This window comes from Solanum stenotomum, chromosome 10, assembly GCF_019186545.1.
Source record: "Solanum stenotomum isolate F172 chromosome 10, ASM1918654v1, whole genome shotgun sequence".
Lineage (NCBI taxonomy): Eukaryota > Viridiplantae > Streptophyta > Magnoliopsida > Solanales > Solanaceae > Solanum > Solanum stenotomum.
The window spans coordinates 29644298-29664278 of record NC_064291.1 but is presented as its reverse complement, the minus strand read 5'-3'; the positions used below and the strand labels follow the sequence as shown (position 1 = coordinate 29664278).

At 30.3% G+C, this 19981-nt stretch overlaps 1 pseudogene; it reads right to left on the bottom strand.

The window, feature by feature from the left end:
- Window positions 1-873: 873 nt before the first annotated feature.
- On the bottom strand, window positions 874-19498 carry LOC125842874 (subtilisin-like serine-protease S; annotated as a pseudogene).
- Window positions 19499-19981: the final 483 nt, after the last annotated feature.

The window sequence follows — 19981 nt, the reverse complement described above, 5'->3', positions numbered from 1 at the left end:
TCCACTTGACGACATCTACTGCAAGTAACTTTAGACCTTTTGATTTTCACATCAGCAAACCCTTTCAGCATACAAGTTGTGATCTTCCTACAGTTCTCATTGAACCAGGCGGCATCAATTTTGGCTCAGAAACATAATCTGGTATATCCTATGTACTCTTGCATGGGAGAGGTTCAACAGGGATCGCATATGTATCTTCAAAATTCTTCAAGCTATAAAAAGGAGAGCAGTAATCTATTTCATGCAGTCTTCTATATCTGAGAACTACCATTCCATGACTGCATGGTATCTCATCATTGTGAAATCGTTCGTAACTACATTTATTGATTCTTATGCATACTATGTACCGTTTTGGTCCATCAACAACAACATGCAAATCAATCGTTGATGGTATTACCTAACACATAAAAACAATTGGTTTTAAACATAAAAATGTCTAAGTTATCTAGCATAATGAATAAAGGAAAAATCATACCCTCATACTGGTAGACAAAGCAACACTTTTCTGGAGCTTAAGATCATATTTTTTTGTCAGCTCTAATCTAGTTTTTGTAGCTTCCTCGTTGTGCTTATTAATCCATGTTTGAATTGTTATCCTCACAAATTCAAGAAGTGATACGACTAGAAACCTCCTTGCTAACATGTTAACATTATTTAAAGATTCAGCTATGTTTTAAGTTATGGTCCATGTTTGCTTTCATTTAGAATAAATCCTTGACCACTTGCTATAACCGACATCAAATAAATAACCTCTTATCCTTGGGTCTATCTGGTCTATTCTTGACATAAACTCCTTGAATTTTTGTATTGTATATGCCTTTTCCATTGAAAAAAAAAGCTTTTTCAAATCTTCAGTATTCCTATGGGAGTTCTTCAAAACACTGCAGCATAAGTGCCATATGCAAGCATAATATTACAATCCAGGATATACTCTTCCAGTTCCTTTCCATATGCTCTCATTTCTATCTGACATAAAACACATGTGTTTCCTTTCTCCATATGCGTCCCTAAATTGTTAAAAGAACCAGGTCCACGATGCATCATTCTCAGAATCCACTGTGGCGTAAGCAAGCGGAAGTATGTGACCTGATGCATTATTTTAAAAAAAATCATACAGATTGGAAACACAACTTATATCATAATTATATTTGCATATAAATATAAAGATTCAAATAATACCTCTTGGATCCATAGTGCTTGCAGTCAACATTGTACCATCATATGCGCCTCTTAACACTGGCCCATCAACCACTATAACTAGCCTACAATACTCCCAACCTCTAATACATTCTTTGAAACCAACAAATGCATATAAGAAGATCTCACCTTCTTTTATTTTCAAGCTCAAAACAGAGCTAGGCTAGGTCTGCTCCAATATGTATAGATAACCTAGAAATTTTTCAATTGTTACAATTATTTTTACAATTTGATAACTAAAAATCACAACACAACAATATATTAATTGTATACAAAATGGATATCAATTAGATTCAAAATTGGGTACAATATGAATATCAATTGGATACACAATGGAAACCAATTGAATACATAATGTGTACCAATCTGGAAACAAATTGTATGCCAAATGGCTACCATTTTTTTGCTTTGTTAAAATGCATACCAATTTAGTTCCACTATTAATTTACATTTTGATATCAATTAGAGATAAAGTAAAATAAAAATACCTGGTAATTTAGCGTATGAATCAGCCGAATCTCCACGCAGCAATTTTATTGCTTTCTTTTTAGCTCGCCAGGCCTGCATGTATGTTAGCGTAACATCATGTAATTTCAACATGTCTTTGACTATATCTTTTGGAGTGTATACAATTTCTGGATCAACAAATTTATCTAATATCATAACAGCTATAACGCCAGTGATTCCTCGACGCCTTACATAAATTCTATCTTTAACCAAACAAGTGTGCTCCCCACAATGTTTTCAGATTTTGAATAGCCCCGACTGATTCAAATTTGATGAATTCATTAACCAGGTACAACTTTCAGAAGAACACTTCAGGTAATAGCTGTTTAAAAAATCAGTAATGGAACATTTATATACCAAATTCATACAAAAATAATTACACATACAAATAGCAAAATATATTATTACCAAGTAGAACTGGAACGAGACACAAGAATCAGAATTTTTGGACAACTCCATAATGTCGCATCAACTCCATAAGTGTCCCCTTATCTTTGTAAATCTGATTTTCAGTAATCACCATATTAGTAAGGTCACGGATTACTTCATGACCTTCATCATAATTTTCATCAACAACTCCACCAGAATTCATTCCTATCAAACGAATTTAATTATTTGAGTATAAATCCAAATTTGTTAGTGATCTACTAACATCACAATCCCTTCTATCAGCAAAAACTCTAGATTATGGATTATCCATAGCCATATTCTTCAAAGTTATACACAATGGATATTTTGTAAAGAAGTCAACATTAACTTTCTTTTGATCCAAAAATACTTGCACACCCACATCATTATGGATACAAACCGGTGGGCATCGATCGCTAACAATATATTTGATCTCAATGTCGTTAATATTAGCATCTATTCTAAATTACGAAGTTATCGCATTTACTAGCCCACTATATAGACTTGAAGACTCAAAAATAATTTCCTCCATATGAAAATCAACATATTTCTCTGTTTCATTACGAAATCTCAGTCAGTTTTACATAACACAAAAGTACACAAACATGTGTTGTATTTATATTCAAATTTTATACCAACCTAATACAAATTTCATACAAATCATTATACTTCTTACTCATATTTTTTACAAAGTAGTGATTAATTATTCATACCAATATCATGTCAAATACACTACCAAATTCATTCCAACCTATACATTTTATTTATATTTTCAGAAAAAAAAAACAGTATCCCATATTATAATTTTAAACTGCATACCGAATTCATCTCATTAGTATTATCAAATTGACTAAAAAAAATACCAGTTTCATAACAATGTTACAACACATTCCATACCATTAAACACATTTCATATATTTTTTGTCACAAATTTCATAACTTTACAATGCTAACACTATTAATATTCCATACACTTATACTCAAATTATTCAGATATTAATCCAATATCACACAAATCCATGGTATAAACAGTATACAAAATAACCAAAAAAAAAATAACAAACGCAATCATACCAACATTAACTCCAGTTTCACAAAAATGATAACGTATTATGAACAAAATAATGTTCATACAAAAAACATCACAACTTAAATCCAGTATACATAAACAAAATCATAAAATGTCATTTACAATTTCATTGTTCTTTTTTTTTTTTACGTTTCAGTAATATACAAATACAAACAATAAATCGTAAAGAATACTAACCTGACGATCCCATCTACCACCATGTTTAATTAATATAGATAAGAAGTCGTCCATTACAACAAAATGAAAATTATTCAACCAAAAAAATTGAATCTACTTGTGAGAGACACCAAATTCTGGAAAAAAAAATGAAGAGAGAGAAACATTTGAACAAAATGAATAAAATTTGATTTTTTAATTAATGTTAACAAATTTGAGTGAAATAAGGAAAATAAATATTCCTAATTTGTTTGAATCTCCTAAATTTATTCCAATTAACAATTATCATCAATAAGTTCTAAATTAATTAATATACCTTTATCCGTTTTTTATCTTTTTATTTTTTTCAAAACTGATTTTTTACAGTTACTTAAATTATTTTTTTTATAAATTGTTAGAACCTGAAATTATTTATTATTACAGCCTGAAAGAATCATTATACTGTTATAACTTGAAATTATTAGTCTTATAAATGTTATTTATAAAATTTTCACTTTATTTAATACCATTAGGCCCATATATATATTACAATAAGTTAATAGGTTTTGTCATTTTTAGTACATAATTATTTTATTTATAAAAGAGAAGAGAGAAGAAATATAATATAAGCTTCCACGGCCTCGAAGGAAGACGACGACTACAGGTAAAAACTTCATCCAATTCTCAATTTTATTTTGTAAAAACATGGATAGTTTGGTGGGTATTAATTCTTGTTAGTATTATTTTATGATAATGGAAAGTGGAAGAGAATGGAAAAGTGATGAAGGTTTAGGCTTGAAAGTTATTTTGAAAAAAAAGTGATAAAGGTCAGTAATAATGAGAAGTGATTATATATATATATATATATGTAACAACCTGTTCCCGTCGTTATATAAAAGCCAACTGGGGAAAATTTGGGGCCGGAAAACTTTTTTCGTAGTATTTGGATTTTTCCAACCTTGTCCAGAATTGGACGAAATCGGAGTCATTGAGGTGTAGGGAAATTTGACAACAATCGGGTGAATCATTTATGATTTTGATTACATGAGTAGTTAGATAACTTGTTAAGGAATCCGTACGACTTTACAGAATTGAATTCAGGCGAGTAGAACTCCCGGAATCGATCTTATCGTAAAAGGTATTTACTGAGCGTCGTGGGTTAGAGGTGTGTTGTGAAATGAGAATTTTGGAATTCTTGAAATAACTCTCTGTCTCGAGAATGCCACTTTGGTGCTGGGTTTTGCTGCTTTGGCGGGGCCGTTGTGGCAGGCCCGACGCGAATTAAAGTCGTTAATAAACCCCTAAACAACCTCATTATGCACTTTTTGACTTTTAGAGCTAAGGAACGATCCCCAGGTGACTCCTACTCATTTTTCACCATTCTTGAGGCTAAAGATAAGCTTTTCACTCCCTGAATCCATTTTTCGATCCGTAGAACATAATACAATGAGTGAATATTGATGGGGGAGGTTTTGTTTTAGATTTTATGGTGGAAACAACCCTAAGTTGGATAATTGAGATCATGGGTTTGATCTAGGGTTCATAGAATTGTTAGTAATCCAGGTAATTAATGATTGTTTATTGATTCCTGTATTAAATTGACTGTTTTAGACCAAGAACAAGACTGAATTAATGAAATTACACCTATATCGCGAAAAAGAGCTGCTCTAGCAGTTGATGTTTCCCCACGGATATGTGCATTTATGTGATTGCATGCATGATGAGTTGCTAGTTTAGAGTTCTTTTCTTCATGAGATGTCTAAACTGCCATTCAAGAGCGAATGTTCCCAAGGGGGAGATAATATAACATCCCGGAATCAAGAAACCTAGAAAAGAGAGTCAAGTGGAGGTCACCAGCCCTCCACGGAGCCATGGCACCCTTCATGGAGCCCTTCACGGGCCGTGAAGGACACCACGGTTCGTAGTAGCGCTCGTGGGGGTATCCAGTGATTGGCTAAGATGGGCTCCCCTCCGACGATCCCTTAGACGCTTCGTGAAGGGCACCATGGCTCGTGGTGGTGCCCGTGAAGGAATATGCAGTATGCTCCCAAAGGCTTCATAACTATAGTACGTCCATATGTAGTATCCATTTCTTCATCCCTAACAGGTTGAGCTCCAGAGGAGCTAATACCACTATTTAAAGACTCCGATTTGGAACCTTCCCATTGTCAAAATTGATTTGCCGACTGAGGTATCATTTCATTCAGCTGATTGTATTTGCAGATCTGAGTTGTTTTTGTTCTGTTGATTCCCCCTACTATACATTTTTTTACTCATAGGTAGGTATCCATTTCTTCATCCCTAACAGGTTGAGCTCCAGCGGGGCTAATACCACTGTTTAAAGACTCCAATTGGAACCTTTCCATTGTCAAAATTGATTCGAAGACTGAGCTATCATTGCATTCAGCTGATTGTATTTGCAGAATTGAGTTGTAGTTGTTGTTCTGTTGATTTCCTCCTGCTATTTTGACATTACTTTACACTTATATTTGGGATGCCTAATATTTCTAGTTGTAGCATTGCCCTTCTAGTATTCGGTAACTCTATCAACTGGTTCCAATTTAGCTTGAGTGTCATTATCTTTTCCTGCAACATATGTGAATCCTTGACATTCTGGTTGTATCTATGAGTTCACCTCCATGAATGTCAAAATGCATTTTTCTTATAGTCTGTATGAATCCATTAGACATTTTGTTTGTAGCATCTGTAATCAAATGTCTCCTCTTTATTCACTTATATTGTATGGTGCCCTATTTTGATATTTACGAATTCTCAAATTTGGACATTTGTTTTTCTCCAATTGTACAATAGTTTTCGTAGTTTGTGGAATGTCTTGTATTCTCTGAAACTGACTAATACTTATACCTGCACAAGTAAAGTCATAGTTAGTGAAAAAATCTGCCAACTTATTCCCCTCTCTGTATGTATGAGCTATTTACACATGCTCATTGTTCATCATCTTTTGAATAGACCTCACATTCACATAAATCAACCAAGGTACCTCCCATATACCATTTAGGATCTCCATAGTTGTTAATGAATCATATTCCATGATTATTGGTGTCAATCCATTAGCTAGACAATACTCCAGGCATCTCTCAATAGCCCTGATTTCAGCCTCAATAGCTATACAATCTTTCAACTTTCTGGCTTCAGCATAAATAAAATCTACATCTGAGTTTCTAATATAGAATGTTGTTGAGGCAAGCCCAGGGTTGCCCTTAGTAGCCCCATCAATATTACATTAGAAACAATTACTAGATGGTGCCTTTCATATCACTGTTTTGCTGCAAATTAAAGGCCTATACTTCTCTAGATATTTAACCATTTCTGGCCATGTGTTAGGAACACCACTCATCCATGGGAACTTAGTCTTGAAAAACCAAATCAATTGTCTTGTGATTCCCAAAATCATTGCTCTGATGGTCATACTACTTCCATGTCTAATCAGATTTCTCCTCTTCCATATATGCCAAATGATGAAAGCCGGTGTAACTTTAAATAAAGATTTAAGTTTAACCGCACACTTTGCTTTCCACCAAACCTCTGTAACTTGTTTGAGTTGTACAAAAGACCCCTGAATCCCAGCAGCAGGTCTGCAAAGTACCTCCAAACACTATTAGAGTCAGTGCAATTGATAAACAAATGATCAAAAGACTCCTGCACATTATTATTACAACAACAATGTACAGAGTCTATGATTTTCATCTTAACCAACACTTCTCCAATGGGGATTCTCTTACGCCAAATTCTCCACATGAAGAATGAGACTTTAAATGGAACTCCTTTTCCCCAAATGTTCATGATTTCATTATTAGCTTCTTCTTTTTGTCTCACTAGCTCCCAAGCACTATTTACTGTAAACTTCCCAGGCCCTGTGAGCATCCACCAGGGTTTGTCTTTCCTATCCATGATCTGTATATTCCCAAGAACTTCATATATCTATTGAACAACCTCAACATTGAAGCTTTCCGTCAGCAGGCCTTCATTCCACCCATTCTCTATTCTCAATTGTTTTACCTCTTCTTATTGTCATTGATTGTGATTAATAGGCAGAAGAAAGTAATTAATAATTATTTCATGTGCTTTAACATACTTATATAGACACACCAACATCTAAATATATACAAAATAATCAAATATTATTATAAAATTTCATTGTTAATTAGAAAAGAAATCAAAAGTACATATTACCACATAATGAACCATCCAAATTGTAAGGCATTAACTTTTTATCAGCTTCTTCAAAACTAAAAAAGTAAAATTGTAGCGTATGTACAAGTGATAACATATTTAAAACATCACTAACATAATGTAGACCTATTGTGTTTGTACTTGCTCTGCAATTTCTTCAAAGGACATGTTCTTCGGACTTCAAATTTTGAATCTGTTAACAGAAGAAGTTTATGTTTGATAAGTGACAAAATTCATACTAGCTACTTCATGAAGAAAACAAATGAATTATTTATTCACTAGCTAAATAATTGGAGAATAATATTATTTTGATTAAAAAATGTAGCTAATCAACAGATTCAAGAAAGAATATCACGTGTTTCAGTAGAATAAATTTTTGTCCTCTTCTTTTTGTCTTCTTCTTATCATCTTTCGTCTCTATCTCATTTGATCATTCCAGCTGGACATCGGGAATCACATTATCTTCTCCGTTACATTTTGAACATATATGGTCAGGATATTTATGTCCAATTAGTTTACAGTATCTAGTTAATAGTTCTAATGAAATAAATCCTGTCTTTAATGCTCTTGTTGTAAGTCTTTCTTCTGGCTTTAATAATGATAAAATCCATTTCTGGACTTCATCCATATCTGACTTTCTTAGCTCCCTTGAATTAGCATAAATCATTAATTGATCTCTGGAATAGTAACTCCATATAGCATTTCCATTCAAATAATTATTGGCTAGTTCTTGTATTATAGTTGATATACCAATTATCTTTTTATTGGCATAGAAATTGGGTATCTCAATTTTCGGTATTTCTGGTTGTTCTCCAATATCTTCCGGTATTATCATCTCTTTGGTCAGGCCTATCTTTACAACCTGAATAGGAGGTTTTATCTCCTCATGTAATATCTCTGCTGTTGCCGTATAGAATTTTACATAAAATAAATTTCCTTTGGTCACTCTTTTGTATATAATAAATGCTTTGTATAATTCTGGTATGCCACTTAGTTCTTCTCCGTCATAAGTATATGCAGTACATATTAATCCGTAATTATAACATGTTTTAACTAGGTTAGCATTGATTTTTGGCTGTGCAATTAGTTTATTGTATCCTTGTAATTTTTGGGTTATATAGTCTTGGTTTGGATCTTTGTAGTGGTAGATCTGGGATTTAGGTTTAGGTAACTCAGTATTTTGTATATATTTTCAAGGTATGTCCTTGTGATGTGGTTATACACCTTTTTCTCATGTTGTAGGCTATCTGCATACGTAGAAGTTTGTGGTTCTATGGTTAATGGTTTTTTTGTTTTTTGTGTAAATGGCTTTTCAAATAACTGATTTAGATTTGTATTTCGTTGTTTTTCAATAACTGGTCTTCTTGTACCTGCAGCTATATTTAGATAATCATTATGGTTTTAAGGTGTTTCCCAACGTCACCTCTTAGCTCTGGATTTTTAAAGTCTTCCGATCGACTTAGCTCCGCATTTTTATAGTCATGTTGTTGACTTGTACTAGCTTTAGACTTTAGATTATCTTCATTAGTCTTTAGCTTTTGTATCTCCTTGTCCATACTGTCCACTTTGATACAAAGTGTAGTAATGGTTTTGAGTATATCTTCAATTGTATTTTCTTTCTCAGTTTGAGTAGCTTTGTCTTGATAAGTAATCTGCAATAACATTCTTGTCAGTTTTTATTACTTCAATAGTAAATGTAAAATTTAATATATTTAATACCAATCTTCTTATTTCTTTTATAGTTACCGAATCTTGTATTTTTCTTGTTAGACAGCATTTACTTGTGTGTCCGTTCTTATAATAAATTTGTTATATACAATATATGGTTCAAATGATAATAAACATTTATATACTGAATATAATTCTTTTCTATTTATTTTCCATTTTATTTCCGTATTAGTAAATGTTCCTGAATAATATCTACAATGATGTTCTATTTTTTCTTCATCATACCTGTATTTTAGGACTCCTCCATAACTTTTTTCACTGGCGTTTGATTCTACTAATAATTTTCTTTAACTTTTGTTGTAATAGTTTTAAATTCCCTGCTAATTTTGGTATGTATTCTCTTACTTGATTACTAGTCCTAGAAATGATTGTAATTTCTTTTTTGTATCTAATTGTTCATTTGAGTTAATTACTTTTTGTACTATATGTGTTTGCATTTTTATTCCATTTTTATCTATTTGTATTCCTAAAAATTATATTTGCTTTTTCATTATGTCTGCTTTCCTTTTGCTTAGACTTATGCCTGAATATTCTATAATATGTATGAATTTTTCTAATAATCTTATGTGTTCATCTTGGGTTTTAGAATATAGTAATATATCATCAATATATACTACACAATTTTCTAGTTGTTTAAAGTAGTTATCCATAAAGTGTTGATATATACCTGGGGCATTTTTATATCCAAATGGTAATACATTCTATTCATAAAATTCTTGTGGTACTGTAAATGCTGTAAGTTTTTTAGATTCTTCTTCTAATTTTAAGTGGTAGAATCCAGATTTGCAGTCAAATTTACTAAAGTAATTATATCATTATATTTGTCTTATTTTTAATATTTTATTTGGTATTGGGTAACTATATGTTTTAGTTTTTGCATTTAAATTTCTATAATCAATAACTCTTCTACTTTTTCCTCTTTTTTGTTCACTATGTTTATTTACTATAAATGTTAGGCTTGTATGCTTGCTATTGCTTTCTTGTATATACCATTTTTCTAGTAATTCGCTTATATGTATCTTGAATTCTGTTAAATCATTAAAATTATATTTTAATGGTTTTTGGGTTATTATGCTATTATTATCAATTACCTCAATTTTTACTTTTGTTTTATGTTTTTCCCATCCTTGTAAAGGATCTTCACTATATAATAATTCTAACTTATCTTGGATTATTTTTACTTAATCTATAGAGAATATAATTAATTCTATATTAGGGTCTTCTTCTTTTATGTTTTCTAATTTTTGTGTAATTTTTTCACTTCCTTTTATCCATTCTGTTGTTTTTCGTGTTTTGTTATTTACTCTTTTTGCTCCTATTTTTTGTTTACACGGTGTTGTGAACCACCAGTGTGTTTTTGTTATTATATGTGGGTATAATTTTTCTGAAAATGACATTTCTAATAGCATATATTTTGTGGTCAATTCAAAGTTATATATTTCCTCTATAGTTAATATCTTATCCCATATTTGTATTTTTATATTTTTTGCCTTATATGTGATCATGCTTCCTTCATTATTAAATCATGTTACTACTATCGGTGTTTTTAACATTTCCCACTTATCTTCTGGTAAATAATTGTATTTACATATATTAGTTTCTGCTCTCATATCTATCATTGGTGTATAATATCTGTTGTAATATCCCTCTATTATTATCTTTGCAAGTATATATATTTTCATGTTTTTATCATAAGAAACATTTTATTATTATCTTCTTATTATTATAATTTATTGTTAACTGTTTGTCTTCTAAATTATATGGTTTTACTTGTTCTAGCCATTTTATTCCTAAAGTGATATTTTTATCTCCTTGATATATTTTGAATTTTATTACTATTTGTACTCCTCCAATGATTATTTCCTTTTCTATAGTTTCTTCGGTATACATTAATGCTTTTGATAGTTCGGGGCATAATTGTTCAGTAGTTATTATTTCATCTTCCGTCACTAATTCTCTTGTAATATAGTTTTCTTCTTGTCCTGTATTTATTAATATTAAATATTTTCGTTGTTCCATTACTCCAGTTATGTAGTAATGATGTGGTTTTATTTCTTCTTCCATTGATTTTTGTGGAGTTTTATCTATTCTTCTTGAGGTACTCATTTTTGATGATATTTGGGGTATCTCATTGTTTATTCTTTTTGATGTACTTAGTCTTTCTTTTACTATTTCCAAATCTTCTTCTATATCAATTTCATTATAACTATAATCATTATTATCTATGACTGTAACTATCCTTTCAAAAGGATTTTCTATTTTTATTTTATTTATTTTATTTTTTGCTGTTATTTTATGTTTTGTTGTTAAAACATATAAGTTTTTACATATAGCTGTAAATATTTTATTTTCCGGGGCTAGTTCTATTCCTGACATTTTTCAATATAATACTAGTGATTTATCTATATTTCTGTCATTTATTGCTACTGAGTAGTTAACACTTCTTATAAATTTAAATTTTTGGTATATGAGGTTACCTTTTACTGCACTTATTATACTTTTTTCTATAGGTTGTATGATCCTATCATCTGCTAAGTATATTTCTATGGATGCATCTATTCCTTCTCTAAAACATATTTTTATTAGTATTTCCGTTCCTCCTAAATGTACATATTTAATTAGGTTTTTAGCTTTAATATCTTGTATTTCTTTATTTATTATTCGTATGTTTATTATTGGTATTTTAGCATTTCCTTTGGTGTATTTGCAATCTATGATATGTTCTCTTTGACTTACTACATAATATTCTTCTTTTGGTCGTTTAAACCAGTTTCTTATTGTTGGTATTTCGAATATTTTTTCTACGCTTAGGTCTAGTTCTTTTCCTTTTATTTGTTCAAATATATTATTATCAAATATTATTTTTTATTCTGCCGATTCTTCATCTTGATATTTTTCTTTAGTTATTATTTGTATATCTGTTTCAGTCATTGATATCGTATTCATTATCTGATTCTATTACTGGATTATTTTCTTCGTTTTCTGATAATTCATATATACTATCTTCACTTTCTAATTCATAATCTACGTACTCTATTTGCATATATTTTTCATCGTCTATTATTATTTCTGATATTTCTTTTTTCTTTGGATCTTTAGGAAATTTACAATCTCTAGCTATATGTCCTAGTTTTCCACAATTATAACAAGTACATTCCATTAGTTTTCTTTTTGGTCTTTATGGTCTTTTGGTTTTGTAGTTTTTTACATAGTACCTTCTTCTTGGTTTTTTATATTTATATTTTGATCTATATTTTTTGTTATATCTCTTTTTATAGTATTTGTCCGTACAACCAAATTGGGGTGCCGTTTTATTTTTGCAACATGCTAAATTTTTTACTAGTATTTTTTCCATTTTTATTTCTTCTTTATGTTTTTCACATAGTTCTATAAACCATCGTTGTAAGAATTTTATTCTAGCTCATAAGGTATCTGTTAATTCTACTTCATTCAAACTTTTTATTACTTTTGAATTAAAAGGTTTTGGTAATTTTGTAAAATATAATTTTCTTATTTCCTTACTTTCTTCTGTGCTATATGTTTTTTTATAATAATATTCTCTAAATGCACATGTATATTCATCTATATAACACATATTACATATTGCTAATTTTATCATTAGATTCTGGTTTATGATTTTTTCTCTATTTTGTTCTTCTACTTCTGTTGTCATACTACTAAATTCATTTCTTATAGCTATTTCGTACTTATATAATATTTCCATAGTTGTAGTAGCTAATTCACCATTAGATTTTTTATTACTTCTTAGAGTTTTTAAACTTTCTTCCGATAAATTTTGTAGCCATAATTTTACTGTTCCTATAAGTGTTCATTCTATATATCATGGTGTTTCTGTCATTCCCATTTTGTTATCTATTAATTATTTTGATATATATCTCATCCATAATTGGATTGTTTTATTTACATCTGCTACATAGTCTAAATCTAAAAAATCATGTTGTTCAGTTATTGGTTTAGGTGTCCATTTTTTACTTAATCTTTTATCTCATATACTTTTTTCTTTATCATATTGTCCATAGTTTGCATTATAATATTTTAAATTTTTTGGGTTTTTTACTCCTGGTGTACTAGGTTTTTCATCCATATCTACGTCTCCTGTATTTACTTCTAAATTCTTTGTATTATCTATGTTTGCTAAAAGTTTCGTATATGTTTCGCTTGTTTCCGAATGTTGTTCATCTAGATCATTGTCATTTATTTCATCAATTCTTATTTCAGGTAGATTATTTTGGTTATTTTTTTCTTTTTCTTCTAATTCATCTTCTAATTGTAATTTTTCTTTAAATTTATTTATCTCATTTACTAATTTTGTTTTTTGTTCTTTTTCTTTTTGTTTCATTTCACACATTTCTTTTAACATTGTCAGCTCTTTTTGTAGTTCTATTATTTTAATATTTTTTACTTCTTCTAATTGTTGTACTTCCTTTTTTGCTTGTTGTTTTATTTTTTCAATTTCCGTTTTTCTATCTATTTCTTCATTTTCTTTTGTTATTCTTATCATAGCAGTTAAACTATCTTCTAGTTTTACCGTTTTTTTTCTAACATTAAAGTTATATTGTTGCCTATTTTCTTGTATCTTCTTCATAGATTAGAAAATATTAACTTTATTTTAAATCCGTCATAGTTTTCATATATTTTTTCATCTATGGCATATTCTTTCTTATTCATTTATAGATTGTGTTGAAGTTTATATTCTAAACTTTCTATCTGTATTTGTAGATATAAAATAGTTTTCCTTTGTAGATTTTTTACAAGTTTCTGCGAATATATTATTGTTAAGTCTACTTTGCCTATGTGTTAATTCTTGTCTTTTTGCTATAATTATTTCAGTAAGTTTTTGTCTATATTCGTTATTCTCGTTATTCATTGTATTTTTAAATATTGAATATATTTATATTATATTTTAGATATATTATCTATTAATTGATCTAATTTTTCGTTATCAATTTTTGTGATATTGAGTTGTTTATATTCCGGATACAATTTGTTTAATTTTGTTCTTATTTTTCTTAATTTTCTACTAGTGCATTTCTTCTTATATTTCTTTTCATCCATAGCTCTGATACCATTTTTCGGTGCAGAATTCATATTATTGGTAGGTGAGGAATTTATGATATTTTTGGTAGTGTAGTAGTAGGTGAGGGATTCATGATATTTTTGGTAATGTAGTAGGTGTGGAATTCATGACTTTTTTGGTACCATTGTTGGTTTAATATATTTTCTGATTCATTATTATTAAATATTTTTTTCCATATGATTCTTCTTAATTCAATTATCTCTATACCTTTAAGTATATATAGGATTAAAGTTTCATAGTTTTTTATTATTTCATCATGCATGTATGTAGTCATGTTCTTTATCATACAGGTTTTTATTTTCAATTATTCCTTCCTATCATATTCATAATTGATTAAATTCATATTAGACCATTATGAACTAGATTGTCTGTTTATCATGTTCTCTTGTCATTACTAGCATCGTACTTTAGCGGATACTTCCTTCTTATCAGCGTCTCAACTTTGTTTACTCCCCTAAACGGCTTTCCTCGCCTACCGGTTTCAATATTAGGATGACATAGTATAGAAGTTTTCTCCCTGTTTCCAGTGTGCTAATAAACTAGAAATCATGATTCAAATAATTCTAATACATAATAACTAACATAAATTTATTCAATCATATATATGATATTCAGGAATATATGAAATTAGTTCTGCATATTTTTTGAACAATATACCTTTACCTCTTGTTTATCCATGATATCTGAAGTTTGTTCCATTATCTATTAAATATGAATAGCTTAAGTATTAAATATTTGAGAGAGTGTTCATTTATATACTGAATATAATTCTTTCCTATTTATTTCCCATTTTATTTCCGTATTAGTAAATGTTCCTGAATAATATCTGCAATGATGTTCTATTTTTTCTTCATCATACCTGTATTTTAAGACTCCTCCATAACTTTTTTCACTGGCGTCTGATTCTACTATATAAGTAAATTTTTTGTTTTCATCCGGAAAATATAGTTTAGGTAGGTTCTTACATAATAATTTTATTTTTTGTATTTGTGTTTGGTCTTTTTTTATCAAACTGGTATTCTACATCTTTCTTTAACTTTTGTTGTAATAGTTTTAATTTCCCTGCTAATTTTGGTATGTATTCTCTTACTTGCAGAATTCATCTTATTGGTAGGTGAGGGATTCATGATATTTTTATGATATTTTTGGTAGTGTAGTAGGTGGGGAATTCATGGCTTTTTTGGTAGGTGTACCATTTTTGGTAGGTGAGGAATCCATTTTAAAAATTCTACTATAATATTCTTTTGCTAAATGTTTTAATCTTGATATCTCTTTAATATTATTTATGATATATTCTAAATATAACATATCTTGGGTTCTTAGGTACATATATAAATTTTCTTCCATTAATTGTTCTAATAGTTTTATATCTTCCATATGTACCTAAGAATCCAAGATATGTTATATCTAGAATATATCATAATAATATTAAAGAATTATCAAGATTAAAACACTTAGCAAAAGAATATTATAATAAAATCTTTAAAATAGATTCCTCACCTATTAAAAATGGTACACCTATCAAAAAAGTCATGAATTCCACACCTACTACACTACCAAAAATATCATGAATCCCTCACCTACCATAATATGAATTTTGCACCGAAAAATCATGATACAAATAATTCTAATACATAATAACTAACATAAATTTATTCAATCATATATATGATATTCATGAATATATGAAATTAGTTCTGTATATTTTTTGAACAATATACCTTTGCCTCTTGGTTATCCATGATATCTGAAGTTTGTTCAATTATCTATTAAATATGAATAGCTTAAGTATTAAATATTTGAGAGAGTGTTTATGAAAATGCTTCGTATTCAAAGTCTGTCCTTCATGTTACATGTTCCTTCCTTTATATAGAAAGGAAATCCTTCCGCACTTACAAATTCTAATAATGCACCTATAATGCACAATAATGCTTCTGAAATTTAAAGGGAGAGAGAGAGTAATTACTTGGTGGATAATTTGGATACTATTTTAGTTAACAAGTGAAAAAAATGCAAGTGCAAATTCCCCTAATAAGTATAACAAGTCATTAAAGACAAATATTTAAAAAATCGTGGAAGAATTAAATAGTAATTTGTATGCACTCAAGTTCAAATACAAACTAAATAATGAATAACACCACAATCAGTTCATTAGCAAAAAAAAAGTGAAGTTCAATTCCAAATTTAAGCAAGAAGAACACAGTACTTCTTATAATAAATTTATTTATTCAACTAGCATTTCTCAAGTTATAGCATTAATTTGGTAAATAGTTTCTCTAACAAACTAGTAGGTTAATCTCTTGGTAGGAAAGATCAACCTGTCAACACAAAAGAATTTGAAATACATCAAAGGTAGACAAGGTCTGAATTGTGCATAGGCTATGTCAAAGTTTATTCCATATTACCAGGAGCTCGGGACTATGCTGAAAAAGATGAGGCTAGTGTATAAGTTTTTCTTGTCTAAAACAATATAAAGACCAATATCTAGGGTGGTGAATGGCTATAAAATAGGATTTTGGTCAAAGTCAGAGGTCACACAAAATTGGATTAAGCTTAGCATCCTTAAATTTGTTTAAATGATTTACCTAAAATCTACAACTTTATCAACCATTGACTCAGATTTAAACTATCTAGCATAGTTCGAGAATTAGGAACTCTATAATATCATTATTTCAAAATTTAAGCAAAGCATGCAAGTGACATTTCAAGCTTAACCAAGAATATATACATGATACTATCATAAGCAAACAAATTACCTTCAAAGTTTCTGGAGTTCATGAATTAGGAACTCTTGAAGAAAAAGCTACTACTCGAGGAGCAGGTTGAGCTCCCAAAAATGTTTTAGAAGAGAGAACCCTTATCGTAGGAAAGCTGTTAATTTAAAAGAGATGTGAAATTGGATGAGATGATGACTTATAACATCAAAGAATAATAAAACTAATTGTAATAGCCACTAAGAAGGAAGTGAACTGTGTATTATTAATGAAAGCTAGGATCTTGTTTCCAATCCCTTAACTAACAGTTGTTGCTGGAATGTTGAAGAGGATGGCCACACCCTTGTCTACTTCATCAATAAGGATCATTGGAACTCCACTCGTTTCTTTAACTATAATGATTTTCTCTAGCTTAGACTCACTTGAGCTTCCAGAATGTCGACATACAAGAACCTTCCCTTTAGCCTTAGTTCTATTCAAAGAACTATCTAAGCAATAACTAGTGAAAAACAAAGGGAAAAGTACTTCAATATAATTTTCAGTGCATATATATCTACATCTAAAAAATAGGGAGTACCCGAATTGATAGGGAGTGAAATATCCATCATAACCTTAAGAAGCAAGTATGATTCTTGAAGATGTGTTCATTTTATATAAGCGAAGACTTTCACCCTCCCAAAAAACAAGAACATATTGAGGATATACATATTGAAAATTACTTAAACATGTAAATTAATTAAAAAATGTGATAACCATGAACCGAACTCTATTTTATAGTATAATATCAGGGGTAAAATCTTTGTCGGTTGGACTGGTTGCAACTGTGATCATTCAGGGAGATAAATTTGTGGCTGAACCAGAGCTTACTTCATTTCCAGTTGAGTCCACCACAAGTATCCCACGACTAATATCATTAAATGACCCCAAAGAAATAGCATCACTGAAATAATCTCATTGGGGAGCATCAGGATCCAAAGATACAGAAATGGCATACACCCCATCTCTAATTGCATCATCAAATACAGCCAATATATCAATATCATAGCAACCAGAACTCCAACAAGTTTCATACACTGCTATCGTGGCCATTGGGGCACCACCTCTAGTTCCTGCAGATGCCAAACCTATGAAATTTATATTAGCTACGTAACTCCCAACATCAGTTGAAGGTGTATGACTTGCATTACTAGTAGTGTCCTTGGAAAAATTGAACATGGTCTTCTGGTCATCTGCTTCAGCTACATAACCACTCATTTAATATCTTGCCCCAATTATTTTCCTATATGAGATAAAATTCTTATTGCACTTATCATATATATAACAAAACAATAAACTGCAAGAAATGGTTGGAAATAAAAGAAACATGTTGCATATTAAGACATTGAATGCTTCCTCTGATTGGAATTCTCCTTTCCATTCAGTTGGCACCGGAGGCATGTTGGTGTCACTAAAACTAGGAGATTCAGGTCAAATTCCTGTTTCAGTAAATGTCGTAAGAGCTAAACATTAAGATCTAATAAGTTTGTGAATAAAGAGATGATTTTACATTGACAAGGAGTTCAGCAAATGCAAAGAATAAATTGAAAAACTGAATAAACTTGAGTTAAAGAAAATCTAAGCAAACATATCTGATCATTCGCAAATGATTGAACCAAGAATTGATTGATGAGTGATAAAACTTATCCTACACTTGATGAAAAGGAAACAGAATACTAAAGAAACTATTATCCCCAAGTTCAACCATATGCACCTAAATGACAAACACAACACTTTTTCAAAGCTACGTTATTTTACTCTTTGAAACAAAAGTAACCTGAAATGAGAGCCTTTTACGTGACAACACAACAAATGAAGGGACCGACCTAAACTAATGATCATAGCTTTCACCTAACTGGAAAAGGATAGTTGCAATTAAGATAGCTTGAGCTGAATGAACAGAAAAATGATCACATGTATCAATTAAATCAATGATTACATTAACTTATATTTTGGTGTAAAAATCTGGGATTTCCATTGTTTCATCAGCAATGAGCCCCATCAAATCCCATGAATGAGTTGTGTTCAGGTATTTCTCAGTATTGAGATATACAGATACCACTCCAAGAATTTCTCTTTTGTTTCAACCATAAAGACAAACAAAAACTAATTAATGTTTCTGTTGACATTAAAAGATACAAACTGAATTATTACCAAGATAGACGAAATTGATTGCTATGTAGCTTCATGTATGAAACTTATTTGATCAGTAATTAAAACTATGGAGGAAGGACCAAATATTATACTGCTATTTGTTAATGCTTGGAAATAAAGACCACTATTAAAGTCAGAGAACGAGTTCCAACATAAAATAGGAAATAAGGTTCTACCTGAGACAGCTTCCTTGGCTACTTTTGCATGTTGCTTTACCAAATCTTCCTTAATTCTCATGGTTGTTCACAAGAGCTTATGATAATTTAGAAGATAGTGTCTTGAATGTTTCATTAAGTTCTACATCGGTGGGAACTGTTTTAGATGTGACTTTAGGTGATTGAATGTTGTGATTCAGAAGAACCTTTAAAAACAAATAAAGATACATTAGTAAGCATACATCAAGAAATGAGGACTGCACTACACCAATATGCATGTCATTATCTTTAGTACCGTACATCTCCCACTTCTTATTTTCAGTAAAGGCAGGAGTTTGGGGGAAAAGTTACAGTGTAAAATTGTATGGAAGTAAGAAATAAGTTGAAAAAGAAGAAACCCGATCATGGGATGAAATGGATCCGGCAGAGCTTTCAGTTTCACCACTCAGACTCTTCTCCGATGACTTCCTCCGCCACAACCAACTCTGCTACACAGCCAATGATCAGTAAACGCCAATCTGTAGTACACATCTATCTACACATAACCAAAATATTCAGCCATGGG